Below are 27,323 nucleotides of genomic sequence, written 5' to 3'. Positions count from 1 at the left end.
TTCACTAGTCCTTAGCATTGAGCATAAGAAGAATATTTGAGTAATATCCCAAAAGGGAACAAAAAACTCTAACAATCACGATTAGCAAAAAAACAGACCAAATATTCAAATCACATTTATATGAAGACAATAATTCTGAGTTAGCCAAAAACACAATTATTGCGCAGGTCACAACAGACATATATTTCCACTGCCATCTTTCATGGTACTAATACAAGCTCTGTTGCTATGGTGACAGCTTTAAGCTATTGTAAATAGCTGTTGCTATAATCTTGCTGCCTCCCTGTTGGATGCACACAGCTTTAATGTTATTATAGCGAGACCACACAATCTTAAATGACATAGTTTGACTATTTATTTAAATAACGTTAATACCATCCTTCAATGAGGTTGTTTCCTCAGAATTATTTTATAATGGCATTTCTTATCAAAAATGTTTAGCTCTTTAAAAAAAAATCACAATATGGCAAACATATTTTTGTTACGTGTGATATTGTGTTTTATTTTTGCACTGTGACACAAATACCTTCGAATGCTTGCTAAACCCCTGGCAAATGATTATTTATCAGGCTCTGGTTGGTTTTTGCACCTTGGTTTGAGTGTCACCTTGCACCTATATAAAGAGGATTATTTTATATAAATATTTGTACATGTGTCTTTATCAGCAGCTGGACATAATCACATCAAAGCAGTCAGAATGAAATAAGAAATCATCAAGGCAATAGCGGAATATAATTAGCTTAATGGATTTTCATTTCTAGAGGTCATGGGAATGGAATTAATTTCTGTTGTTTTATTGTATGCATCCCACAGCATATATAGGAGCGCTAATAATTCTTTCTTAGAAACAACAGTCAGTTGTAATGAAAAGAGACCTTTATTAAACTGAGTTGGCATTATGTTCAATATTGCCTTGCTCTTCCGATGCTTAGAACTTTTCGCATTTGTATTGTGCCTCAAATGCATTCTTTCTTTACAGTTCTCCTTATTACATGAAAAGCACAAAGGTTCGACATGTCTGAACCAAATCTGCTCACTGTGAATTATTTAGCAAAGCTTTCTTTTGTCTGATTAATTTTCACTTGACAAAAAAAATGCTAGAATGAAAACAAACATAACAGAATTTTGTATTGATTTCAACAATTGCATCCAGAAGAACACATGTTTAACATTTATAGAATAAATGGAATATCACACCAGGTGAGGATGCATTCCAAACTATTGCAACACCCCATGAACTAATGTCTTACTGGGTTGGCACTTAAACCCATTCCAGGATGCAGTGACTAGTGGAGACCACAAAGTGATATTTTATGTATGTGGAACATTGCTTTATTTCTTCCTTGTATTAAAATACCAACAATATCCAGGGCTATGTTTTCCTCCATTCACTAACGTCAGTAAAAAAGTTGACATAGAGATAGATCAGAGAATGACTCTTATTACCCACATATGCATTTTGCTAAAATTAGTAAACAGAGGAAAATAAACCCTCTAGGGAATGAATATGATTATAATACAGATCAGGTCCTGATTATGAGCATTATACATAGATAATGAGGTAACTATTTGCAGATTGTGTATGCTGTTGTACAATGCCTCCCACTAGTGGGAGAGTCTCGAACAAGGGGACATAGCTACAAGATAACGGGCCGGCCATTTAAAACTGAGGTACGTAGAAATTTCTTCTCGCAATCTCTGAAGTTACTGCCCCAAAGAGTGGTGGAGGCTGGATCATTAGAGGAATTCAAAGTGGAAGTGGATAAATATTTGATGGATTGAGGAATGGAAGGCTATGTGGAAATGGCACAGAAAAGGAGTTGAGGCCGACATAGATCAGCCATAATCATTTTGAATGGTGGGGGAGGCTTGAAGGGCCTGGTGGGCCTAATCCTGCTTCTATTTCTTGTGTTCTCATGTGACCCTGACATTGTGCTCCATAGTGCGAGGAGAATACTAATTTCCCAAGCAGCAAGTACTGTCAGTTTCCCAGGTACACAGCAAGGCCCACAGCTAATTTTTGTTCCAGTTGCTATCTCTTGGCCGAGTCTTTTAGGATAATTGGGATAGGATGGCTCCAAAACCAATAGTACAACACCTCTCAGCAGATCCCATAAAACAGGCATGAGATTGTCTCTCACTTGGCAGAGCCCTTTAATCATTTCCTGAATCAAATAGTGCAATGACACCACTGAATCACTTCCGCAGCATTGCTTTCTGGACACGTTTGCTCTCGATCCACCTCAAGCTAAAGTCACCAAGGCCCTAAAACAAATGTCTGTGGCTACGTCTCTGGGAGTTGATGGCATTTCACCTGAAACATTCAAATAAGGTGGAGCTCACACAGTTAGGAAACTCGCGAGCCTCTTCTGTTTAATCTGGAACTAAGGCATTGCTCAAGGTTCCAAAATGGTTCTATAACTCGCCTGTACGAATAGAAGGGAAGCAAGTCCATCTGTGATAATCATGGTGGTTTTCACTTCTCTACAGAGTGTCAAAATTCTTGCACATGTTAATCCCAACAGGTTTGTCCCTCATCTGAAAGGCTAAAAGCCCCTAGAATCACAATGTGGCTTTAATGCCGGACAGGGAACAGTCTTTGTGGTGCATCAAATTCAAGAAAAGTAATTTGAACAATACAAGAACCTCTACATGCTATTTATTGACCCGACCGAGGCTTTCGACACAGTAGACCATGAGGGGCAATGGAAGCTGCTGTATAAATATTGTTACAACCATGTGGGGAGGCGAGAAACACTCCCCAGAATGGTTACTTTGCAAATCCAGGATTAATACTTTTGAGAGAGAAAGAAAGAGAGGTCAAATGAGCAAGCAGCTATTGCATCCTGTTTTGGTAAAGCATTCTGATCTCTGAATTGCTTGGCAACAGTCTTTTAAAGTACTCCGCTGACTATCTATCTCAGAGAAATTCTATTAATCCACGCTTATTGCAATCACTGTTTTAGAACAGGTTATTATGTCAGAAACATTTTCAAAGTTTCAGGAAGTGTAAAGCCAACAGGAGATGAGGAGTGGGACTTTCCAGCCACGCTCACCCCAAAACCGGAAAATCCCGCTTGAGGTCAATGGGCCTTTGCATGGTCCACCCCCCCCATCCCCCACTGCAATTCCCGTGGTGGGCAGGACGGGAGAATTCCCCTCAGGGCCTTTCACAATCCCTAAGCCATTGAGTGTCTTATTATTCCCATACTACTTGGTGGAATGCAAGCTGTATATTGTACTGGTCTGGGCAGTCTCGATTGCTTTTTTGAGGCTTTCAGTTTTTTAATAAATACAAAATACAAACTGAAAAGAAAAATGAGAAATCATATCTTTAAAAAACATGCACAATCTTGTAACAATGTAGCTAACCTGAAAAGATGCTCATGGTCATCTGCTTATTCATAATGGCGGGATAGCCAGTAATTCAGAATAGTGTCTTTTGCGTCACCAATGGCATCAAGAATGCTACACAATGGCTCCTTTTCTGCTCACCATCCACTTAGTGGCCATTCTCTTGTATGAACTGAAAGATCGCAACATTGGAGTACTCGTTCACATCACGACGGCACCCTTTTCAACTGGCACAGGCTGAGGCCTTGCACAAAGTTCAGAGAATTTGAAGCACCATTCAGATACGCCTCAATGAAATCCATTCTGAACAAGTGCCAATTTCTTGTGGAAGTTGCTGGGAACATCTACCTATCCCAAAGTAGACAAGGATAATGAGGGCAGGCGTTCCACCATTTATACCAGAATTGCACCCAGAAGTTAACATAAACCTTCAGAAAAAGGGGCTAAATTACCTGTATAACATATTAATCAAGGGCAGAGCACGCAGTCTTTGACTCTTCAGAGACAGAATCTAATCCCCAGGAGAAGTCTTCAGAAAGGAATCTGCAACATTAAGTTGGGCATGCGTCCTGGTCCTGCCATTTCCTTAATGTAGTTAAGTCTGATCCTTTACATATATATTTAATGTTTAGTTCTGCTAGAAGCATTATTTAAAGTTCCAATTGTAAGACTGGGGTTAATTAAGGACAGTGATTAATAATATTGCATATTCGTCAGGCAGCTGGAAAAATTGCGTTCAAACTTGCATTTCAGCTAAGCCACTGCATGGAATTGGGCTACACAAAATCTTCCATGTAACAAGTTCGCAGGTAGGAAAGTGAAATGCTGTGTTTTAATGCCCAGGTGTGGCACAGGGACTGTGACAAAACCAAGCTAAGGAGTTGCTTTTCACACATGATTAGATAGCGAGATGGAACTGTGCCTGTTAAGTTTGTTCTAGAAAATGACGCCACAATTTTCTTGGTCTCTCTCATCATTAGAATCACAAATAATCCGCCAGCTGAGATGATAACAATGGGTAGTTTGGGGAGAGCCTCACAAATGGAGTGATGTAATTTGGGGTTTAGATAATGTCAGCAGCCATTACAGCAAATCTGAAGAGAAATTGTAAACCGAGCAAGAGACTGTAATTCCCATCTGATTTGCTGCTTGCTTACTGATTTATGCTCTAAATTCAGAATTGTCGCTTAACATTTTGTGGATGCACCTGCAAATATCAAAGATCAAAAGATTGCTGAAGCGCAGGGGATTTGCTGCTTCTTGACCATATCTGCTGATATCAGAGTCAAGGGTGGAATTCTCCAATGTCCCCGTCGGCAGCATCAATGGCGGGCGGCAGGAGAGATCAGCAAGAGACACAAAAATCAGTTTCACGCCGGTGTGAATTTATGGTGCGAGCTCCCACTGGTGCTCGCCATGGCGGAACGGGAATCCTGCTGGAGGCTGGTGTAAAACCTATTTGCATCTTGCTATTGGGATGCAAATGAAGGCCTGACTGGAATTTTCCCGCCGTGCCTGATTCTCCATTACATCAATGGGAAAACACGGCGGTCCAGAACACGTCTGGACCAACATGACATGCAAAAGTCGGGACTCACCTTTAGGGCTTTATGAGAAGATGATGCTGGAGGCCTGCATTGCATAGTGGGTGGATCTTCACCGTGAAGCAGCTCTTGGAAGGTGGGAGGTCTTTAAGCAGCAGCCTTGGCTTGGCTGATGCCGGGCCTACTTCAGAACTTCAGTGTCGTCTTCATGCACTGGTAAGGATGTGGCAAAAGGGCTATGGGGAGGGGAGGGAGGTTAGATATGGGTGGGAAATGATGGTCTAACAGAGGGAGGGGTGAAGCTGAGAGGGAGGGATGAAGGTGTCGGGCGGTGATGCTGGAGGAGTGGGAGGGAGCTTGTAGTGGGGAGGGAGTAAGGAGGTGGAATGTCGAGGTGAATGTGTAAAGGAGGGATTTGTGAAGTCAATGACTGTTTCCTGGGGAGTGAAATGAGGGTGGGCGTGGAAGGATGGAATGATGAGTGTGAGGAGGGCAGACGGAGCTTGTAGGATGGAAGGGTGAAGGTTCATCAGCAGCGGTAGAAGGGGTAGCGAGGGTGGTTGGTGGGGACTCGAAGGCAGATATAGACTCTGGAAGTGGGAAAGAGAAGGTCAGGGAGACATAGACACTAATGGTGGGAAGGAGGAGGTTGGGATGGTCAATGTGGATGGGGGGTTGGGAAGAGGTGGGGATGCCTCTTGTGTGCCCAATAGTTTAAATATCCTGGGTGGAACTCTCCCATCTGGCACGAAGACCACTGGCCGGGATGGGGAGTGGGAGTGCTTTTCGCCATCTTCTGTAGGGAGGGGTGGGATCAACATTGGTAAGGATTCTCATCAGCAACACATCTACAGATAAACAAATCCATCAGGATCTAACTTAATCTCAGGATTCAACTTCATTCCGATGGTGCCTGATTTAATTAAAACTCTGCAATTCGATTACAGCTTTTAAATCACTTTCAGATAATATTTTATATTAAAAATAATATGAAGCAAATATATTTCTCAATCATTTACTAAAGATGAGGTCCTAGAAATCTAGAAATATCACCATGATGACAACACAAATACAATCTTTCGGCAATTAAGTTATTCTGAATCACCTAAATTCTTTCAGAATTTCCATCAAATCCATCATTGAAGGAAGTCACAACTAGATCACGATGAATTAGGTTCATTCTTTACAAAGATTTATATAACGTTGCTTTTGGTTCAGATGAGAAAAGTTAACCATGATGCTGAAGTGTTGTAAAGCCACCGGATCTGCTCGATGAAACTATTTTCAATCTTGCTCAACCATTAGTTTCTGTATAATTAATTACAACACTAATTTGGTTTAGTCGTTGTATAAAATCATGTTAGTACACAGGGCAAGATCATATGTAAGAAGTTAACAACTTGCACAACGTGGATTTCAATGTCTACATTTTGCTTACTCATTCAGTAGAACCCAATAAACACACAGGACCCGGGGTGGAATGTTCCCGTCCCACCCGCCATGGGAATTGTAGTGGGTGGGGGTGGGATTTTCCGGTCTTGGGGCAAGCGCGGCCGCAGAATCCCGCCCACTGTGTTCAGAACTAACAGACTGTCAGTGGCTCACAGCGTAAACACAATGCCCTGAAATTTCCCATGCTGCCTGCCGTGGGAATCATAGCGGGCTGGATGGAAAAATCAGTGGACCACTTAAAGATCTATTGATCTCGGGTGGGAATTTCTGGTCTTGGGGCGCATGCGGCCAGAAAATCCCACCTAAAGTGGGGGAGTTCTATGTTTGTTGTGGCAGGGGCAGGAGTGGGAGGGGGGGTGGGGTGGTCTGATTGTGGGGGGGTGGAGGCAGAGTGGGGGAGTTCCAAGGCAGGAGGTCGGGGGCAAGGAGTACTTTGGTGGGGGGTTGGTGGGGCAGTTCCATGGTGGGGAGGGGGCGAGTTCTGTGGTGGGGGAGGGGCATCTATTTTTATTTTGTTTAAATCATGACATCATGGGACCCAACCTTACCATTTTTTTCTCTATCAGTTTAAAAACCCCACGGAAAGCCTAGCAACACCACCAGCGGGGTACCCTCCCAAAATGGCAGAATTTCACCCAACATTTCAGGTAGGCATTGTGAAGTTAAATGTTCAGATGTCATGGAATGATCGCTGACTCTTTCCAGTTCCATGCTTTACTTTACAAGCAGACCCTATTGCCAGTGTTCAGTTTTAATCTGGGCCAATACTGAAGTTTCATTTATAAACTTTGCTTATCAGAGATGTTTATGGTATGTTGATTTTGCTTAGCTTTTATTTAAACCAGTTTATATCACAGAATCCCGGAACAAAAATTTCCTGCCAGCTTCAGGACTCCAAAGTTAGGAACAATGGGGGTCCTAAGCCCTCACTTGCTGGGAGTCAGACAGGGGGAGCTATTTTCCCAGAGGCGGCCCCCTAATATTCAGGATAGTGGGTGGGTTCAGGCTACAGGGGCATCCTTAGATGCTAGGGCCCCTTTTTGGGAGCTGGAGACTCTGGTTCTGATGGCCTATGGCCTACCACAAGGACACTTACAGGAGGTTGGTGGTCTCCCAGCACAGCAGGGGGTCACTCCACCAGTGGCAAAGCGGTGCAATGTCCTCTAATGCACCCCTATTTGGGGCCTTATTTTATTTAAATTGTCCATCCATTACTTTAAGGTGGACAGCAGTCAATCAGCAGCCCTGCCCATCGTTGGAAAACTTCCCTGGCCACAGGAATGCTTGGGGTAGTGTCCCGTGGACCAATCATCTTCAGCTTCTTCATCAATGATCTTCCCTCCATCACAAAGTCAGAAGGGGGGAAGTTCGCTGATCATTACGCAGTGTTCAGCACCACTCGCAACTCATCAAATATTGAAACAGCCGTGCCCACATGCAGAAAGACCGGGTCAACATTCAGGCTTGGTCTGATAAGTGGCAAGTAACATTCATGCCATACAAATGCCTGGCAATGACCACCTCCAACAACAGAGAATCTAACCGTTTCCCCGAGATTCAATTGCATTACAATTATTGAATTCTCCACTATCAAAATCCTGGGGTTAACATTGAACTGGACCCGTCATATAAATACTGAGTTCAGAAGGGTCACTCAAAGGCTGGGAATTTTATGGTTAGTAACTCACCTCCTGACTCCCCAAAGCCTGTCCACCATCTATAAGGCGCAAGTCAAGTGTGTGATGGAATACTCCAACAACACTCAACAATCACTATCCAGGACAAAGCATCTCGCTTAATCAGCGTCCCCTCCACCACATTAAACATTCACTCCTTCCAACACTATTGTACAATGGCGGCAGTGTGGTTCATTTACAAGAATCACTGTAGGAGCTTGCCAAGGCTCCTTTGACAGCACCTTTCAAACTCGCAACCTTTGCCATCTAGAAGCTTCCCTCCAATTATGGTGATTCCTTCAGTCTTTGGGTCAAAAACCTTGAACTCCTCCCTAATAGCACCAGAGATGAACCTACAGTATATTGACTGCAGCAGTTCAAGAAAGTTGCTCCCCCACCACCTTCACAAGGGCAACTTTGGGATAGGCAACAAGTGTTGGCATTGCAACAATGCTCACTTCCCACGAAAAAATAAAAATAACATTTAGGCTGGGTTTTTGTGTAATTGGAGAGGGACTTTTTTTCACATGGGACCATTAGATAAGGCAAAGGAAAGAGCAAATTATGGACTAAGTGACTCACAGCATTAATTTTGCCGCTCATATTTTCCTGGGAGTTTGGCAAATCTCTGCGATTACCATCAGCAAAAATGGTCGGCACCCTTTAATAAATATGGTGTAAAATGAGTTTGTGGGATAATTACACTTGTTACATCTTGTCAATTAGACAATGAACACTCTATCCCTGCTCTCTGTCTCCCATATGCCAACCAATTATTGACCCATATCAAAAGACTACATCCAATTTTGTGCATTCTCATTTTGATAATTATCCCTTGGGAAGAACTTTTATCAAAAGCTTTTCAGAAGTCCATGAATAGAGCATCCATAAAGCTTATCCTAGTCGCCACATTAGTGATCTCCACAAGATATTCAACTCAATTGGTCAGTCATGACGTCACCTTCAAATTCATGTTATTTTTCTTTGATCGGCTGATAATTGTCCAAGTAACTCATGTTTAAATGCCCCTCACCCTGCAAGAATAGTGCAAGGGATTGACTAAGATACAATCAAATCCACTTTCTAGCCTAAAGTTACTCTTCTGCTTGGCTCCATTGGTCAAATGAATCTTCTGCTACAGACAGGAGGAGGCCAAAGGCCTACCTTATATGCAAAAGTCCAGTTGCAAACTGAGCTGCAGCACCACCTGGGGCACAACTGGCCAGAAGAGGCCAAGCTGCGTGTTAAAGAACAACGTGTGTGAATTCCTAATGGAAGGAACAGGAATGCCTACATTGGCCCTACATGGTTTTCTTGGACCACCTGGGTCCCATCAGTCCTCTAGTCAATGTGAAGCCCCCTTGATTTTGTCTACCAGATCTTCCTGATCCCCAATTAAAATTCCAATCATCTTTAAAATTAGGCCTCTGTTTCTGATGCTAGATTCCAGTTGACATTAGACTAACAGGTCTATACTTGCCTTCTTTATTCCTCATCTATTAAGTAGATGAAAGGATAAGGTAAGAGAATGTGGAGTCAGGGAATAAGTGGCAGAATGGACTGCTAGCTGGTTTCAGAGAGCCGCAATTTTTTTTAGTGTATCTTCATATTCAAGGGCAGTTATTCAGAGTGGCAAAAGGTGAAGGGAGGTGCTCCACAAGAAGCAGTGCTAGAATTAATATTGTTCACAATTATATGAACAATTTGCTTACAATAAAAAATATAATTTCCAAATCTGTAGAGAATACCAAATTAGGGGCAATAGTGAATGCCAAGGAGGACTGCAACAAAATATAGGAGGAGATTAATAAACTTACAGAATGGGCAAATAATTGGCAACTGAAGTTCAACACAAATAAATGTGAGGTCGGGAGATTACTTGGAAGCTGCAAGTCTAGGTGGGGAGGGGAACAAGGGGATTTTGAAGTACAAAGGTAGCAATTATTTAAAGTTGTGCCACAGATTGACAAGGTGTGGTGAACCATGGATGGTTACCACTATGGGTACTGAACCATAGATGGTTATCACTATGAGTATTTGTACATATGTTACTCTTGTTACTGTTGGGGTTAGGGTTGGGGTGTTCCACCTGTTAGCATTGTTCTGTGGTACACTCCGTTTGGCTCCGCCTTCTTATAGGAGTATAAAGGTCACTGCTACTTCCTAGTGGCCCTTAGTCTGGGATAGTATTGTTAAGCAGTATGCTCTATTCTTGTTGCGAATAAAAGCCTTTATTCCCGGGTACGATCTAGCCTCCCGAGTGGATTAATAGCGCATCACAAGGTCATAAAAAAAAGCAAACACTTTGCTTCCAGAGAGATAGAATTAAAAAGTAGGGAAGTTGCCTGTATCGAACTTTGGCTAGATCACACTTAACCGATTGTCTACAGTTGCTGGTCACCATCTTACAAAAAGGATATGGAGATATCTCAGCACTGGAGATGGTGCTGAGAATATTTACAAGGATAATTAATACCAGTAATACATGGGCATATGGGCAGCACAGTGGCATGGTGGTTAGCACTGCTGCCTCACAGCGCCAGGGAAAAGGATTCAATTCCGGCCTTGGGTATCTGTGTGGAGTTTGTACATTATCGCTATGTCTGCATGGGTTTCTTCTGGGTGCTCTGGTTTCCTCCTACAGTCCAAAGATGTGCAGGTTAGGTGGATTGGCCATGCTAAATGTGCAGCATTACAGGAATAGAGTGGAGGGGAGGGTCAGCTTGGGATGCTATTTCGGAGAGTCGGTGCAGAACTCAATGGGCCGGATGCCCTCTTTCTGCATTGTATGGATTCTATGAATTCGGTGATATCAGGAAAGGATTAAAAGGTTGTATCTCTTGAAAATAGAAAGGTTGAGAGAAGAGGTTTTTAAAATTATGTAAGTTTCTGAGTTCAGTGGATGAAGAGTAAATGTTTCCTCTTGGGGTGAAGAGCTTAACTAGAGGCCATCAATACAAAATAGTCACCAAGAAATCCAATAGGAAATTTTAAAGAAGCTTGTTTATCCAAGGAGGGTAAAAATGTGAAACTCACTACTGGAGCGAGTTGTTAAAGTGAGTAGTTTGGATGCATTTAAGAGGAAACAAGACAAGCCTATGAGGGAGAGGGGAAGAGGAGATTAATAGATTTCAATAAAGAAAGATGGCCAGATGATCGAGGGATAAGCACTGACATGAACTGTTTGGGCAGAATGTCCAAGTTTTTGTTCTGTATTTCCTATGCAATCCTATGTAATTTGCAATTTTCTAACTCAATGGCACAATTTCTCAATCAAGAGAGATTTGGAAAAATATGACTAACGCATCTGTGATTTCCTCACCTAATTCTTTGAATACCCTGGGGTGCAAAAATCCTAATTCGGTGGAGGCACGTGAAGGTTTTGCAAAGGTAAGTGCAGAATGTCATCAGGAAAGGCTTGGGGTGAAATATTGGTTCATGAGTGGAGAAGCCTTGTGGTGCATGTAATAAGACATCTGAAGCAGTGGTAATATCACTGAATTCATCAGTGTTTGATGAAGATTAAGAATAGACTACTGGAGTGTAGATGAAATGTGAAGCAAACATATCTGTACCAGGCAACAATAAGTATGTGTGTTTTTGTTTGAAGAGGTAGAACTGGATATCTTAATCTGTTGCAAGAGAGTTAGAAGGGACAATGTAGACAGGAGTAGCAGCTCAAATTTTGGAGATGGAAATTTTGGCTTGAATCTGGCACGACAGTTCATGGATCTGGTTCACTGATTTAATTAAAACAGAATTGAAGTATTGAACATTCTATAATCTTGTCATTTTTACATCCTTATGCTTAACAGCTGTAACATTTCAAGTAAATAGACAAGATCTAGTGAAGTGCTCAAGCAATAAAAAAGTCATTCAAATTTCAAACAATTCGAACTTCAGAAACATTAAAAAATATAATTCTTATTTAATTGCCGATTTACAATTGTTTTTGGGCTATCATGATGTTATCAGTTAGGTGTAATGGCCAAAGTAAATTCAAAGTGTGGCATAATGACATCATTGGCTAAGTAATAAGTAATGATATATTAGGACACCAGCCGCTTGAGCAACAGGGAGCAACCATACGACATTAACTTGGCACTGGAACAAGCCTTACTGTAGCCTGGCACAAGGCCAACTTGTTGTAGTTTGTATTAGCCCAGCCATTGCATTGCAGTCAAAAGTTAATCAGCAACTGGGGACAGAGTAGCTCCTTGATGTGTCAATATTTCCATTATTGTAATTTGTTGCTTGTGTAGTGGAACATTTCCACCAAGCATCACATGGTGATCATTTGATTCAGTTTAAATGCATGCTACCATAAAACCTGTCCTAAAGATCCAAAAATACTGTAGCTCAGCGTCATGACGTGGACAAGTGGGAATGAAACTTGGCAATGGAGTTGGGTAACATTGATGCCCTGTTCCTTTTCAGCAATTTGCTGCAATGATGGTGGTTTGTGCTTTACTTCCTTACCCCACATTTTAATGTATTATAATGCTCTTTCCCATTTGAGCACCAGCAGCACAGGAGAATGCCTACATCTTCCTGGAGTTCAGCATTGTTAAGGGCATTAAGGGGTGTAGTAATTGCAAGGATTGACCAGCAGTTACTATAACAAACTATAATGATTTATTTACAAGCAGATAAATATACAGAGTACTTTCATGATCTATGATTTAGGCTGGCTGCAAAAGCCTGCGCTCTGCAACAAGATCCCCATGCTCATTCTCCATTGGGCAATTGGGTCACGTAACCCATCCAATGTATGCTCCTTAAAGGGGCCAGCTACTACATCCCTCGACCTTTAAGTCTCTTATTATTTAATACATAAATCACATACAATTCCCAAAAGAACAGCAATAATGAACATTTTAACACAGGTTATCAGAAACTCAGTCTGTCAGGGGGCTTTCTCTTTCTCTGGGAGCGACATAGCTCAACTCCTTGAGGTTCAACTGTAGAGCTAGCTTTGATTGAACTGGCTTCACTAGGACTCTCTTCTGGAATCTGTGCCTCTCTTCCCACTATTTCCTCAGTTTCACTGAAAGCAGCACTTTGGCCTGCCACTGGCTGTTCAGTCACTTCATCCCTTGGAAAAACAACACTACTTGCTGGCACAAATGAATCAGGCTTGGGATGACTCCCGTCTCCTCAAATGATCTACGTGTTGCTTCACTAACTTGTCCTGCATTTTCACATCATAGGACAGTGTTAGCCACCACAAAACCTGAGACCTAATTTGGTTCACTTCCAAAATTCTTCACAAAGTCTGGATCACCTATCTTGAATGCTTTTTCTACTTTTGACGAATCATAGAACCATAGAATCCTACAGTGCAGAAGGAGGCCATTTGGCCCATCGAGTGTGCACCGACCCCAATCCCACCCAGGCCCTATCCCCATAACCTCATGCATTTACCCTAGCTAGTCCCCCTGACACTAATTTAGCACGGCCAATCCACCTCACGCACACATCTTTGGACAGTGGGTGGAAACTGGAGCACCCGGAGGAAACCCAAGCAGACACGAGAGAAAGTGCAAACTCCACACAGTTCATAGTTCATAGAATAATAGTTCCTTTTCTGACAACTCTTGTCTTCACCCTCTCTGCCAAATTTGGAACTACCAGACTCAACCTGGTTCTCAACCCTACGATCCATCAACTGTTCAGCTGGAGCTATTCCGGTAGCGATATGCGGGGTGGTTCTACAGGCTGACAGGAACCATGCATCTTAGTTTCTAGTGATGCAGGTAGTTGCTTCTTCATTTCAGTCTTGTAAGTCTGAACTGCATATTCAGCCAATCCATTTGAAGAGGGATGATATGGCACAGTTTGTGTGTGTTTTACACTATCAGATCACGTACATTTCTGGAATTCGGCACAGGCAAATGCCGTTCTGTTGTCTGAGACAAGTACTCCTGATATGCCGTGGGTGGCGAAAGATTGACACAATTTCTCGACTGTGGCATATGAAGTTGTGGACCTTATTTCAAATACCTCCATCCATTTCGAATGGGCATCCGCTAACAAAAGGAATAGCGCGCCCATAAATGGGTCAACTTAATCTAACTGAATTCTTACCCATGGCTGACCTGGTCATTCCCGCAGGTGTGAGAGTGGCTGTAGTTGGTAGCTTTTGCTGTGCTGGCACTGGTCACATTGTTTGGCAACCCTTTCCATATCAGCATTGATGTGAGGCCACATCAAATGTAGCTTCTCACTGTCTTTTTCATCTTCAACATGCCCGGATGGGCACAATGCATTTCTTCAAGCAATAACTCTCTTCCTGGTACGGGGAAGATCACTCTCACCCCCCAATGGTGAAGAAATGCAGCCGTGCTTATCCCTCACCTGTCAGGGACTGGACTGCTGCCTGAAGATGTGTGTCTCCTTTTTCTGAACAAGAATGGACAGTGTGTCAGTGAGTTCTGCGCATTCTGTTTGGCTGATGTGCATGTTAAAGTTTATTTATGAATGTCATAAGTAGGCTTACATTAACACTGCAGTGAAGTTACTGTGAAAATCCCCTAGTCGCCACACTCCGGCGCCTGTTCAGATACACTGAGGGAGAACTTAGCATGGCCAATGCACATAACCAACACATCTATTGGACTGTGGGAGGAAACCAGAGCACCCAGAGGAATCCCATGCAGAGACGGGGAGAATGTGCAGACTCTGCATAGACAATGACCCAAGCCGGGAATTGAATCTGGTGCCTGGCGCTGTGAGGCAGCAGTGCTAATCACTGTGCCACCGTGCCACCCACCGTGTCCTAATTGAGTAACTGGTAATTTGTACAATGTGAGTGTGAGGCCTGCAGCAGAGCTAAGTGTGTGAGAGTGAGGTGAAGCTATAAATTGTAGGCCTGAATTGTGTTTGATAGAGATTATTGGTATGTAAATGTTGGGTATCTGGTGAATTGAGCACTGACTGATGCTAATGGCTCATTAATAGGAATATGACTTTTGAAGGTGCATTCATTGATATTGGACGCTCATGTATTCAATGAATTTCTTGCGGCAATGTTCAGTTACTAGTGGTGTACCGCAAGGATCTGTTTTGGGGCCACTGCTGTTTGTCATTTTTATTAATGACCTGGATGAGGGCGTGGAAGGATGGATTAGTAAATTTGCGGATGACACTAAAGTCGGTGGAGTTGTAGACAGTGCGGAGGGAAGTGGCAGGTTACAGAGGGACATAGATAAGCTGCAGAGCTGGGCTGAGAGGTGGCAAATTGAGTTTAGTGTGGAAAAGTGTGAGATGATTCACTTTGGAAGGAGTAACAGGAATACAGAGTACTGGGCTAATGGTAAGATACTTGGTAGTGTGGATGAACAGAGGGATCTGGGTGTCCATGTGCATAGATCCCTGAAAGTTGGCACCCAGGTTGATAGGGTTGTTACGAAGGCATATGGTGTGTTAGCTTTTATTGGTAATGGGATTGAGTTTCGGAGCCAGGAGGTCATGTTGCAGCTGTACAAAACTCTGGTGCGGCCGCACTTGGAGTATTGCATACAGTTCTGGTCGCCGCATTATAGGAAAGATGTGGAAGCGTTGGAAAGGGTGCAGAGGAGATTTACCAGGATGTTGCCTGGTATGGTGGGAAAAACGTATGAGGAAAGGCTGAGGGGCTTGAGGTTGTTTTCGTTAGAGAGACGAAGGTTAAGAGGTGACTTAATGGAGGCATACAAGATGATCAGAGGATTGGATAGGGTGGATAGTGAGAGCCTTTTTCCTCGGATGGTGATGGCTAGCACGAGGGGACATAGCTTTAAATTGAGGGGTGATAGATATAGGACAGATGTTAGAGGTAGGTTCTTTACTCAGAGAAGTAAGGGCGTGGAATGCCCTGCCTGCAGCAGTAGTGGACTCATCAACATTAAGAGCATTCAAATGGTTATTGGATAAACATATGGATGATATTGGAATAGTGTAGATTAGAGGAGCTTTAGATTGGTTCCACTGGTCGGCGCAACATCGAGGGCCGAAGGGCCTGTACTGCGCTGTAATGTTCTATGTTCTATGTTCTATGTACCTACGTTCTGAGTGTTGACATTTACTACCAGTTGCCACTGTCTTCTCGATATCTGTCTAGAGGGAAGCCTGGTCTCGTGCTTAGAGAGGTTCTGTCCTCCCATCCACCTCCTGTATCATGGCCTTCAGCACTGCATCCCCTCCTACTTCCCCAGCCATGGTCCAGCACCTACGACAATTCCCTTTCAGGGCTGCAAGCTGGCTTTAAGTAGCGTGGGATAACTTGAAGTGGTGCTAGGCTAACATGATTTTGTGCTCCCTTGCTCATGTATGCAGCCACTCAACAGTGCATTGAGAATGATGCTGCTTGCTACGATCATGATAATGAGCATGCAGCATAAAGTTTCTATTCAGCCTGCGTCAGAAGGAAAGAATCAAAACTGAAAATGCTGGAGAAACTAAGCAGGTCTGGCAGCATTCATGGAGAGAGAGAAACTGAGTTTTTAAAAATTATTATTCATTTATTATTCATTCAAGGGATGTGGGCATCGCTCGCTGACCAGCATTTATTGCCCATCCCTTTGCCCTTGTTCAGAGGGCAGTTGAGAGTTAATCACATTGCTGTGGCTCTGCAGTCACATGTAGGCCAGACCAGGTAAGGACGGCAGATTTCCTTCCCTAAAGGACATTAGTGAATCAGATGGATTTTTCCGACAATTGACAATGGTGTCATGGTCATCAGTAGATTCTTAATTCTAGATTTTTTTTATTGAGCTCAAATTTCACCATCTGCCGTGGCGGGATTCGAACCTGAGTCCCCAGAATGTTAGCTGAGTTTCTGGATTAATAGTCTGGTGATAATATCATTTGGCCGTTGCATCCTGAGTTAATGGTTTGAGCCCATTCGACAAAATGAAGGAGGATCATAAAGACTCGAAATGTTAACTCAGTTTCTCTCTCAACAGATGCTGCCAGACCTGCTGAGTTTATCCAGCGTTTTCTGTTTATATTTCAGATTTCCAACATTTGCTGTACCACTGAAGGAAGGGGGTCTGGTCAAATCATCTATCACCATTTCTACTCTTATTTCAAATTTTGTGGAGGTACAACCATTACTATCTACAGAACCTGACTGGAAATCAAGAATTGAATTCATGTTACGAATGAAAAGCAAGAAAGCAGAAACCATACTTCAACTCCCAACATGAAAGACAAGTAGAGAGGAGCTCAAAAGATGCACAGAGAAGTGCATGTAGTATTCATTAAAGACATTCATAAACCTCTAATATAGAAATTGACATGTGGTGAAATGTCTGGGCTTTAAGAAGGGTTTTAAGAGGGAAGGTGGAAGTGTAGATGTGTGTATGTATGTGTATGACACAGGACAAATTGCAGATCTATTGATCTCATCTCTAATGTTGATCTCACCTTTATTGCTGCTTTTAGTCACTCTGTCAATTCCAAAATAATTGAAACTTTTTTGAGGAATACCGATTTTGAAAGTTGGTAGTTTGTACCTTTCGACCGTACCACTTTGAATACTTTACTATAAAAAGAGCAGCGATGCATTTGGTAGGAGTCGGAAAAGAATAGGAGTGACAATTTAGAACTTAAGCCAGGAATTTCCCTCTCCAGGAAGATGGGAGTTCAGGAGGATGGGAATTCCATTTGCTTGACAGATCTGACTTTTCCTGGCAACTTTCCCAGAGCCAGCCTAATTTCCATATTTTTGTCAGACTCCTGTCAGGGTTCCTGTCTGCAACCTGGAACACACTGAGAACAGGGCGAAGTGCAGGAAAATCTCACAGCTTCGGGTCTCCGGTGCTTTCAGCAGCTTAAAGAGACAATGCAAGCTAACAGAGACACAAGAAATTGCGATCTCAGATCGAAATCTGTGAATTCTTTGTTAGGTTATCGCTGGAGTTTGCAAGTGAATTATTTTTGAACCATTTATTATTTGAAGACTATGCCTGTGGTTATTCATCACCTATGAAATGGAGAGTCGGGTTCCAGACAGTTTGAATTTGCATATTGGCAGGAACTGCATTGATGCAACTGATGGCTTTGTCTTATTCTGTAACTATGTTATTACAGCTATGAGAAATCCTAAATTTGGCAAATGCTTTCTGACGATTGTAAGACATTGGAGGGTGAATTTTGAATCAGTAGCTCTGCTGGTATAAATATACTTGTTCATCAGTTTAGGGAAAAAACAACTTGTTTATTTCTAGGTTAAATCTATACAGAGGTTTACAGCCTCGTGGCTGCAATCAGCTCCCGAGATGACTGAGTACAGAAGCCCGTGCTTACCAGGGTAATCCCACACTCTGCTCCCCGATTGGTTTCCCCCAGTCATGTGACCTTCACTCTGTAGATTGGTCCTTAAAGAGACAATCACCACAGCTGGGAACAACATTACGGAATTTCTACAAAGTGGGGCATGCTGTGCCTGCATATGCTTCCGACACAGCTCCTGCGGAGCCCGATGCTGGGAAGGGTACTGGTGTGACTGTGCGCTAGGAGCACAGAAATGAACTGGTTCTGTCATGATGCCAGTCAGCCCCCGCCAACTGTTTTGATGCTGCACATGAAAACTTGGATCCTGCAGGTCCATTCGATATATTCACTTGGCATCACTAAAGAACATGCATTAGCTGCAAGGGTCCCAGCATGAGTGTCAGAATAACTTGTAGGTTCCTTTTGATTTACTTCTGCTGATGCTGAACCTGTGGAAGTAACATGCCATGTTTTTTGAGTTGTTCTATCAGAGTTGGTGCTTAAAATCAGCAAGAGGCTGCTCACTGAGGTAGAGGGCTGTGGTGGCAGTGAGTTTTGGGTCTGGAACATAACCGTGTAATGGGGTAGAAGCTGCGAATTTGGGAAGGTGAGGGGTGAGGAGAGGGCCTTATATGGAAGTCCCTTTCCTCTAAAGGTTTTTTTTCGCTGCATTTCTACCTATATTTGACCCAGGATCAATGCCTGAGATGAGGCAAGTTCAACGAGGAAGTGGTCAATGAAATGTGCTGCATGCAACAAGTCACCTGAAGTTTCACACTAGGGTGAGGATGGCCCTGAAGATCACCGTTATCTTATTTTTTATATTTGATTTGATTTGATTTATTTTTGTTGCATATATTAGTATACAGTGAAAAGTGTTGTTTCTTGCGCACAATACAGACAAAACATACCATATATAGAGAAGGAAAGGAGAGAATGAAGAATGTTGAGTTACAGTCATAGCTAGGGTAAGGAAGTGAAAGGCTTCTCCAATATTTCCCTTCATGCCATTCATCGGAGCATCCAATGACATGGAGGCCACCTTTTTAAAAAATTCATTCATGGGACATGGGTTTCACTGACTGGCCAGCATTTATTGCCCATCTCCAGTTGCCCTTGAACTGAGTGGCTTGCTAGGCCATTTCAGAGGGCAGTTGAGAGTTAACCACATTGCTGTGGTTCTGGAGTCACATGTAGGCCAGACCAGGTGAGGATGTCAGATTTCCTTCTCTAACATTAGTGAACCAGATGAGTTTTACCAATGATCGACAATTGTTTCATGGTCATCGGTAGATTTTTAATTCCAGATATTTTTATTGATTTCAAATTCCATCATTTGCTGTGGCGGGATTCGAACCTGGGTCTCCAGAACATTAGCTGAGTTTTTGAATTAATAATCTAGCAATAATACCACTAGGTCATTGCCTTTCCAGGCAAAGGAAGTACATTGTGTCCTCAGGGAAAAGCAGGATGTAAGGTTAGGATTGTGGGACTCCCCAGGAAGCAGGGCACCATCGACTGCACAAACATGGCTGTGCAGCCCCCCATGACAACAAGAAGAGGTATGGGAACTGTAAGAACTTCCATTCAATAAACGAATAGTTGTTGTGAGTCACATTATAAAAGTAAGTTGGTAAATGCCCAATATCCTATCAGCAGGCATGGTAAATTCATCCTTTGTTATTTGGTCCTACCCACTATCTTCAGCCTTTCTGGAGGAACCAAAGGCTGGTTTCTTGGGCCAACTCTTTACATGTGTCTGATGAATGCCCTCGGCCATTGCACATGTGAGGAAAGCAAGTCTACACTGAATGTTACAGAAAAACCACAAGTAACATTGGCGAGTGGCAATCCGTCTACTGAAACAATGGTTCCACTGTCTTGACTGTCTGGGGTGCATACTAAACTGCACACCCAAGCAGGTCTTGAAGTTCATGGTGTTCTGCTGCTTTCTCCACAATATTGTTATCACGTGGGCACAGCCATTGTCTCCAAGCATCCAGTGTCCACCTCAGGAGTGAAAGGGAAAGGAGCAGGGGGAAGGCGAGCTGCGGGAACAGCATGAAGTATTCTGGATGAATTCTAACTCGCTGGGCTATCAGGCAGCACATTATCATTCGGTTTGCAATGAGACTACTTACTCCGATCACTTGTATTCTATCCCATTTTAGCATAGACATTCCTCCACTTCTTTTCTCTTTCCTTTTAAAAATTGCAATGCAAAATAAAGTTTCCCGTGAAATGTTAAATAAAATTTTAAATTAAAATCAAACCTACTGAAACTTTCTACTTTTAACAGAGGCCATAAATCACAGAATCACTCTCGTATTCATTCAGTGCTCCTTTCTAACAATGATGTGGAGATGCCGGCGTTCGACTGGGTTGGGCACAGTAAGAAGTCTCACAACATCAGGTTAAAGTCCAACAGGTTTATTGGCAATCACGAGCTTTCGGAGCGCTGCTCCTTCATCAGGTGATTCCAAATAAACCAGTTGGATTTTAACCTGGTGTTGTGAGATTTCTTACTGTGCCTTTCTACTCAGGGCTCATGTCGGTAGCCTCACCCCACAACGCTGAAAAATCAGTCTGGTTAACATATGTAACAACATTAATCGAATACTCATACTACTTGCAACAGGAACTAAGCGAAGGAAATCAGTGTGCCACATTAACACTTAATGCTCCCCCACACATCTTGAAGCAACATGTGGGTGCAGTTGGTCTTCAGCAGTGGTACGAGCAGGGAATAGCTAATCAGCCTGTTCTACATCCCACCATCAGAAAATGAAGTCAATCCCAGAAATTAACCTCAGACTACAAAACGAATACACCTAGAACACAATTTGATTTTTTTTTTAAAAAGCGCTTTAAACATGGTAATCTCAGACTAGATTTTCTGAAGAATCAGTGGGTAACTCCACTAGCAGACAGTACATATGGGCTGGCAGTCACTGATTTTCACAGACTGCAAACCTACAGTTTCCTGAGATGCGCATCCTGTGAGTGCGACATCCTGCTGGGAGCAGCACATCACAGAATCAGCCCTCTTGATTTTTCTTTATTCTCCTGTTCTACTGGCAGAAGCTGCAAATTTATCCACCACCAGCTGATGGTCCTCTTTGGAATGTGCCACATGTGTGCAGTCATCAGCATGCAGATGTTCTTGTGTAATTGAGAGACCTTACTCAATGGTTGCAACCTTGATAGTTCAAACAGTTCAAACCCATTGTGAGGACTCAGAGCAATTCTCGCCTCGGAATTCTTTGTCGCATCTTCCAGCACAGTGATATAAAACCATGTGAATGTAGAACAGAGTTGTTTCATACCAATGGAAATGGATTGATTCAGACAGAGTGCTGTCAATAGACACTGTCATATATTCCATCATGCAGCGGGTTCAGAATTAACAAGAAGGTCAATGGACAACCACCTTTTCCCATAAGTCTCCAGAGCCTGGACAAAGCTTTGGTCAAGCCCACAAATGCCATACATAGGACTAGATTTTGCTGTCCGCATTTCTCCTGAATTTGACAAGCAATTGAATGTGAAGCTCATTGTCAGTGATACCCCAGCTAGCCCTGAAGCGGCACTGCTATTCCACAAACCTCCAGTTCACTATCATCAGGAGCAGGTGATTGGGAAGCAATTGACTCAGAACCCTACAGATAGAAGTGGAATTTCCAATAGTTACTGCAGCCACACTTCTCTGGTCTTTTATATCGTAATGATGAATGCAGTCTTTGGTTCCTGCAGGACCCTCTCCTCTCTTCCTGTTGGGCAGACCAGCTTGTCCAGGTATTCAGTACGGACTCTCCATTCAATCTTGTAATTCTATCTGGGGATAGATCTGATGATCAATATATTTGCAGCTTCTGTGATAACCACAAGCAGAAAATCCATCCGAAGAAAACTAAAACAAATCAATTCCCGTAAAGTGATATTTTGAACCATTGATCACAATTGGTGAAACTGGGTGTGATGCAGTGCAGGAGTTCACCTACCTTGGAAGTGCTTTACCTGATGATAAAAGGATTAATAACAAACGCTTGTTCACACACGAGACAAGTGTGGCCTTTGATAGTCTCTTCAAACCTGTTGGCATCAGCGATCTACAGTTGCCAATGCCAAGGACTTATTATAAAGGTCTACTGAAGATTCACACAAAGCAATGCAACATTGTTGATGCCTCTTGGGGACCATGGCAGCAATGACTGGCTGAAGTGAAAGAAGGAGTTAAGAGTTACAAAGCTCTTGCTCACTTTGTAGCGCTCATTTAACCATCAGTAAATTAACTTGATTAGCTGTGTACCTCTTTGATGCATTTTTACACTTCAGAGACAGTCATGTTCCTACTTATGATGCAATTTGCCAACCATTAAACCTCACCCTTCATCCATCTGTCACTTGTTCTTAAGTTTTGCTTTCTCGGTGCACTGACTTTTGTTCGCCTATTAAAACGTTCTGCTATCTTACCTTTATGCCACTATCAACAATTTCTATAGTTCTTGATACTGCCATTATTAAAACTTCCTCTCTCTTATGCCCTATGTATCTTTGTGCAATCTCTCCTGGCTCACACTGATCACTGAGCTAATTCAATCCCCCTGCTCCAACCCCTCCTCAACAGTGTAAAATCCATCACCTTTCTCCTTTTCTTTAGCTCTGAAGAAGAGTCATACGGACTTAAAGGTTAGCTGTGTTTCTCTCGCAGACGCTGCCAGACCTGCTGAGTTTTTCCAGCATTTTCTGGTTTTATTTCAGATTTCCATCATCTGCTGTACTTTGCTTTGATACTAAGATTAAGGCTCTGGTTCAGAAACCATTTTAGGCTACTAGAGTAAATTTTTCAAACACTCCCAGGTTTAGAAATGATGTCTAAGGGAAAGGAGGTTGTAGATCCCACAGCAGAGGCTTCAACACACAATCCAGACTGCCACCACCATACATTACGTAGGGAATACTGCACTCTCAAAGTTTATTCATTGGATGGACTTTAAGGGCTCTGTGTCTGTACTCAATGGAGTTTGGAAGGATGAGGGGGAGATTTCATTGAAACGTTCGGAATAATGAAAGGCCTGGATAGAGTGGACGTGGAAAAGTTGTTTCCATTAGCAGGAGAGATTATGATCCGAGGGCACAGCCTCAGAATAAAGGGGACAACCTTTCAGAACTGAGGTGAGAAGGAATTTCTTTAGCCAGAGGGTGGTGAATCTATGGAATTCATTGCAACAGAAGGCTGTGGAGGCCAGGTCATTGAGTGTATTTAAGATGGAGATAGATAGGTTGTTGATTGGTAAGGGGATCAAAGGTTATGGGGAAAAGGTGGGAGAATGGGGTTGAGAATGGCGGAGCAGACTCAATGGGCTGAATGGCCTAATTCTGCTCCTATATCTTATGGTCTTATAGATGATTGGTTGCAAAGTACTTGAGAATATCCTGATCTCATGAAAGGTGCCATATAAATGCAATTTAACAATGCTGTGCCAATGTGAACATAAGATGCAAAACATGGAAGGATTTGTAATGTCAGAGGGGTCAATGGAAGGTACCCATCAATGCCCCCATCAATGCGCAGCCTCACCACCACCCCTAGCTCCCCCACCCCCCCAGGAACATGGTTCTGTGAATCACATCCATTCCTATTCATATTCTCTCTTTTTGTTCCGACTTCTTCTCAACATCAGCATATTCCTGAATGCTTTCTTTACTCACTTTCTTCTTGGTTCTATTTTTCAAATCTGGGATTCTTTCTTAAAATTTGCTTTAGTCACCTGAAATCCGGCCCCCAACCAAATTCTCGTTGTTTGCGTTATAAATACAAGCGCGTCGGACCTGATGTGCAAAAATGCAAAGTGCGGCTCTACTGGACGAGCCAACTCACTGGTAGCTAATTGACTCCAACAACTGTTGAAGTGTAGAATTAATTCAAACTAGCAAGCAGCAAAGTAAACACATTTGTCTTCAATGGACCCTTTGGCACACTAATATGCTATTCACGCCAGCATAAAATTGCAAGCTGCCACTTCTCCTTGGTCCTCATTCTGTTTGTGCCAGTGGTTTGGGCTGCACTAGGTTTTGCTGTAGACAGTGCCACCCTATGTTTTTAAAGGAAAGGAAAGCATTTTGCACAGGTTCATATTGTTATCAGGATTGCACAATGTTTTCTGTTCTCTTCTGCTTGAACCAAAAACCTCAATTTCCCTTGTCGTGTACCCTGCAAATTGGATAAAAGCAGTTGATTCCTACAACAATAAACATTAAAGAAACTTCTGATTTTAAAACGTGGCCATGCAATTCTTGCCATGGTTGGAGCTGTTGCTAAGCATGAAAAAGAAAGTCGTCTGAAATGTTGACCTTGATCCTTGCTGAGTCAGGGTGATTTCAGAACGCTTTAAAAATGGCAGGTGAGTCCCGATTCTGGGATTCCCAAGACCGCAAGAAGCTACAAAAGGTCGTGAATGTAGCCCAATCCATCATGCAAACCAGCCTCCCATCCATTGACTCTGTCTACACTTCCTGCCTGCCTCAGCAAAGCAGACAGCATAATTAAGGACCCCACGCACCCCAGACATTCTATCTTCCACCTTCTTCCGTCGGGAAAAAGATACAAAAGTCTGAGGTCACATACCAACCGAGTCAAGAACAGCTTCTTCCCTGCTGCGATCAGACTTTTGAATGGACCTAACTTGCATTAAGTTGATCTTTCTCTACACCCTAGCCATGACTGTAACACTACATTCTGCACTCTCTCCTTTCCTTCTCTATGTATGGTATGCTTTGTGTGTGTAGCACACAAGAAACAATACTTTTCACTGTGTGCTAATACATGTGACAATAATAAATCAAATCAAATCAAAATCAAATCGCGACGTTTTAAGGATGCGGGCTAATTTGGGTTGCAAGGCTGCAACTAGTGCTCCAAACTGAGCCAGATCCAATAGAGGGTTAGGCATTTCCTCATCTTCCTTAATTTCCATGGGGCAGGGCCAATTTTTCAAAGGGTCATGGTTCTTGGTGTATCAGAAGTGTTGTGTATCATATTTGCATGAGACATTTTGAAAGATAAGTTCAAATGTTCCTCTTCATGTTGTCCATGCCAAGGTACGCCTCCCACCTACCTCCTATGCCCATGCCAAAGTAGGCCCTCATTCATTCCTTATGGCCCCTCATACCATGTTGCCAAGGTATGACCCTCCCCAACTAACCTCTATGGCCTCTTACACCCCATGCCAAGTGATGCTACCTCCATCCCATTCAACTACTATACACTGTAGAGAACCAATAAACCTTATACTGACAATAGAATGCACAAAACGTTTTTTAAAAATGGTAATTTCGTTAGATAACTTCTTTAATAAACTCCTTTTTACACAATGCAATGAAAGTATCAAACATCCAGATGTAATGTATCGATAGCTGAAATTGTAAGCACTTGAAACTTCTTTATCTTGTGTAAATAAACATTCTGTAATTGATACCATGGCTAGAATTTTACCACCCCTCCCACCACATTTGGTCCACAACACTTCTGATATGCTAAGACAATGACTCTTTAAAAAACTGGCCCTTCCCCATGCAAATTAAGGAGGATGAGGAAGTGTCGAACCCTGCATTGGATCTGGCTAAATTTGGAGCCCTAGGTGCAGCTTTGCAACCTAAATTAGCCTGAATCCCAGAATCAGGACTCACCCATTATTTTTAAAGTGATCTAAAATCACCCTGACTCAGCAAGGATTAATCAGAGCGGGCGAGGGGCAGAACATGGAAAGGTTCGTTGACCGTGGGTGGGATGTTATAGTTTCAGGATGAGTGAAGCTGTAAAATCCTACCTCACAGATCAGAGAACTATGGCTGTCAATCAAACAGTGATTTCCCTGAGGCTCAGGTGTTTCAGTAATTTATTGGATATCTGGGCTCAGCCAAACCTTATAAAGCACTGGTGGAAATTTTTAAGGAAGTGAAAAGTTATCAATGAACCACTGTTTTTAAAAGCAGTTTTACACATTCTATTGTCACTATGGCCTCATTAGTTCCATACATTGTAGCCTGGGTGAATGGGCATGGAAGTGCCATAGCTTGAAATAGGGGGCATGAGGGACCAACGGGAATGGGTATAAGGAATGATAGGGCACGAGTGTTTGAGGGTGAAAGGTGTATGGGTTGGAGGGCTTTTTCATTTTTATTGGAACTGGAACTGAGTCCCACAGCATGAAAATGGACCCTTAAACAGCCCACCTCTGTGGCCAGGAAATGTTTTCTCAGATTGGCTTGTGGCCCAACTGCAGCCCATCCGCAGCCCATACCACCATCCCCCCACCCTCCCCCCCCTGCCTCCCCCCTCCCCCCCAAAACCTCCATACCAGCCTTCCTGACACTTTCTCTCGAGGTGGGAGAGTCAAACTGGGAATTTCCCCAACTCCCGCTATCTGCCTCGGAAATGAAAATCCAGCTTGTTAACAGTGTTTCTCCTTCCAAAGATGCTGGCAAACTTATTTAGAATTTCCAGCATGTTCTTTTTTAAATTAGTGTAGAGTCTTCTATATCATAATGTGGATTGCTTTTTCTAATTACAATACATAGAATGGATTTTTCTGCTCGGATGCATGAATCGTGCAGGGGCCGCTTTTGGGAGCGCAGATGAGCAGGCCACAATGGGCCCGATTTTACCATTTTCATTCTAAGTGCCGAATCTGGGCGTAATGCAGATCCGACTTAGAAATCCGCTTTCAGACGCGCCCATACGCTCTCAGCCATCTCCAGTCCCATTCACGCTGTGGGCGGGGCTTAGCGCTGCCAGAACGATCGGAGCTCTGAACTGCGCATGCGCGGTTAGAAAAAAATTTGAAAAAGCGCGCCCGCAGAAAGCAGAGAAAGCGGCCTGGGAGCGAAAAGCTGGAGCGAGGGTGTATCTCAGGGCGGGGGGGGGGGGGGGGGGGGGGGGGGGGCGGGGGGTGGTGCAGATGGATCTCTGGTGGGGGCGCGGGGGGTTCCGCTGCCACTTTGCGGGCAATCAGTAGGGGGGGAGGGGGGGAGAGGTGGC

The sequence above is a fragment of the Mustelus asterias genome, chromosome 7, assembly GCF_964213995.1.
Source record: "Mustelus asterias chromosome 7, sMusAst1.hap1.1, whole genome shotgun sequence".
In the NCBI taxonomy this organism is placed as follows: Eukaryota; Metazoa; Chordata; class Chondrichthyes; order Carcharhiniformes; family Triakidae; genus Mustelus; species Mustelus asterias.
The sequence above is the reverse complement of the archived record's forward strand: the minus strand, read 5'-3'. Positions refer to the sequence as shown.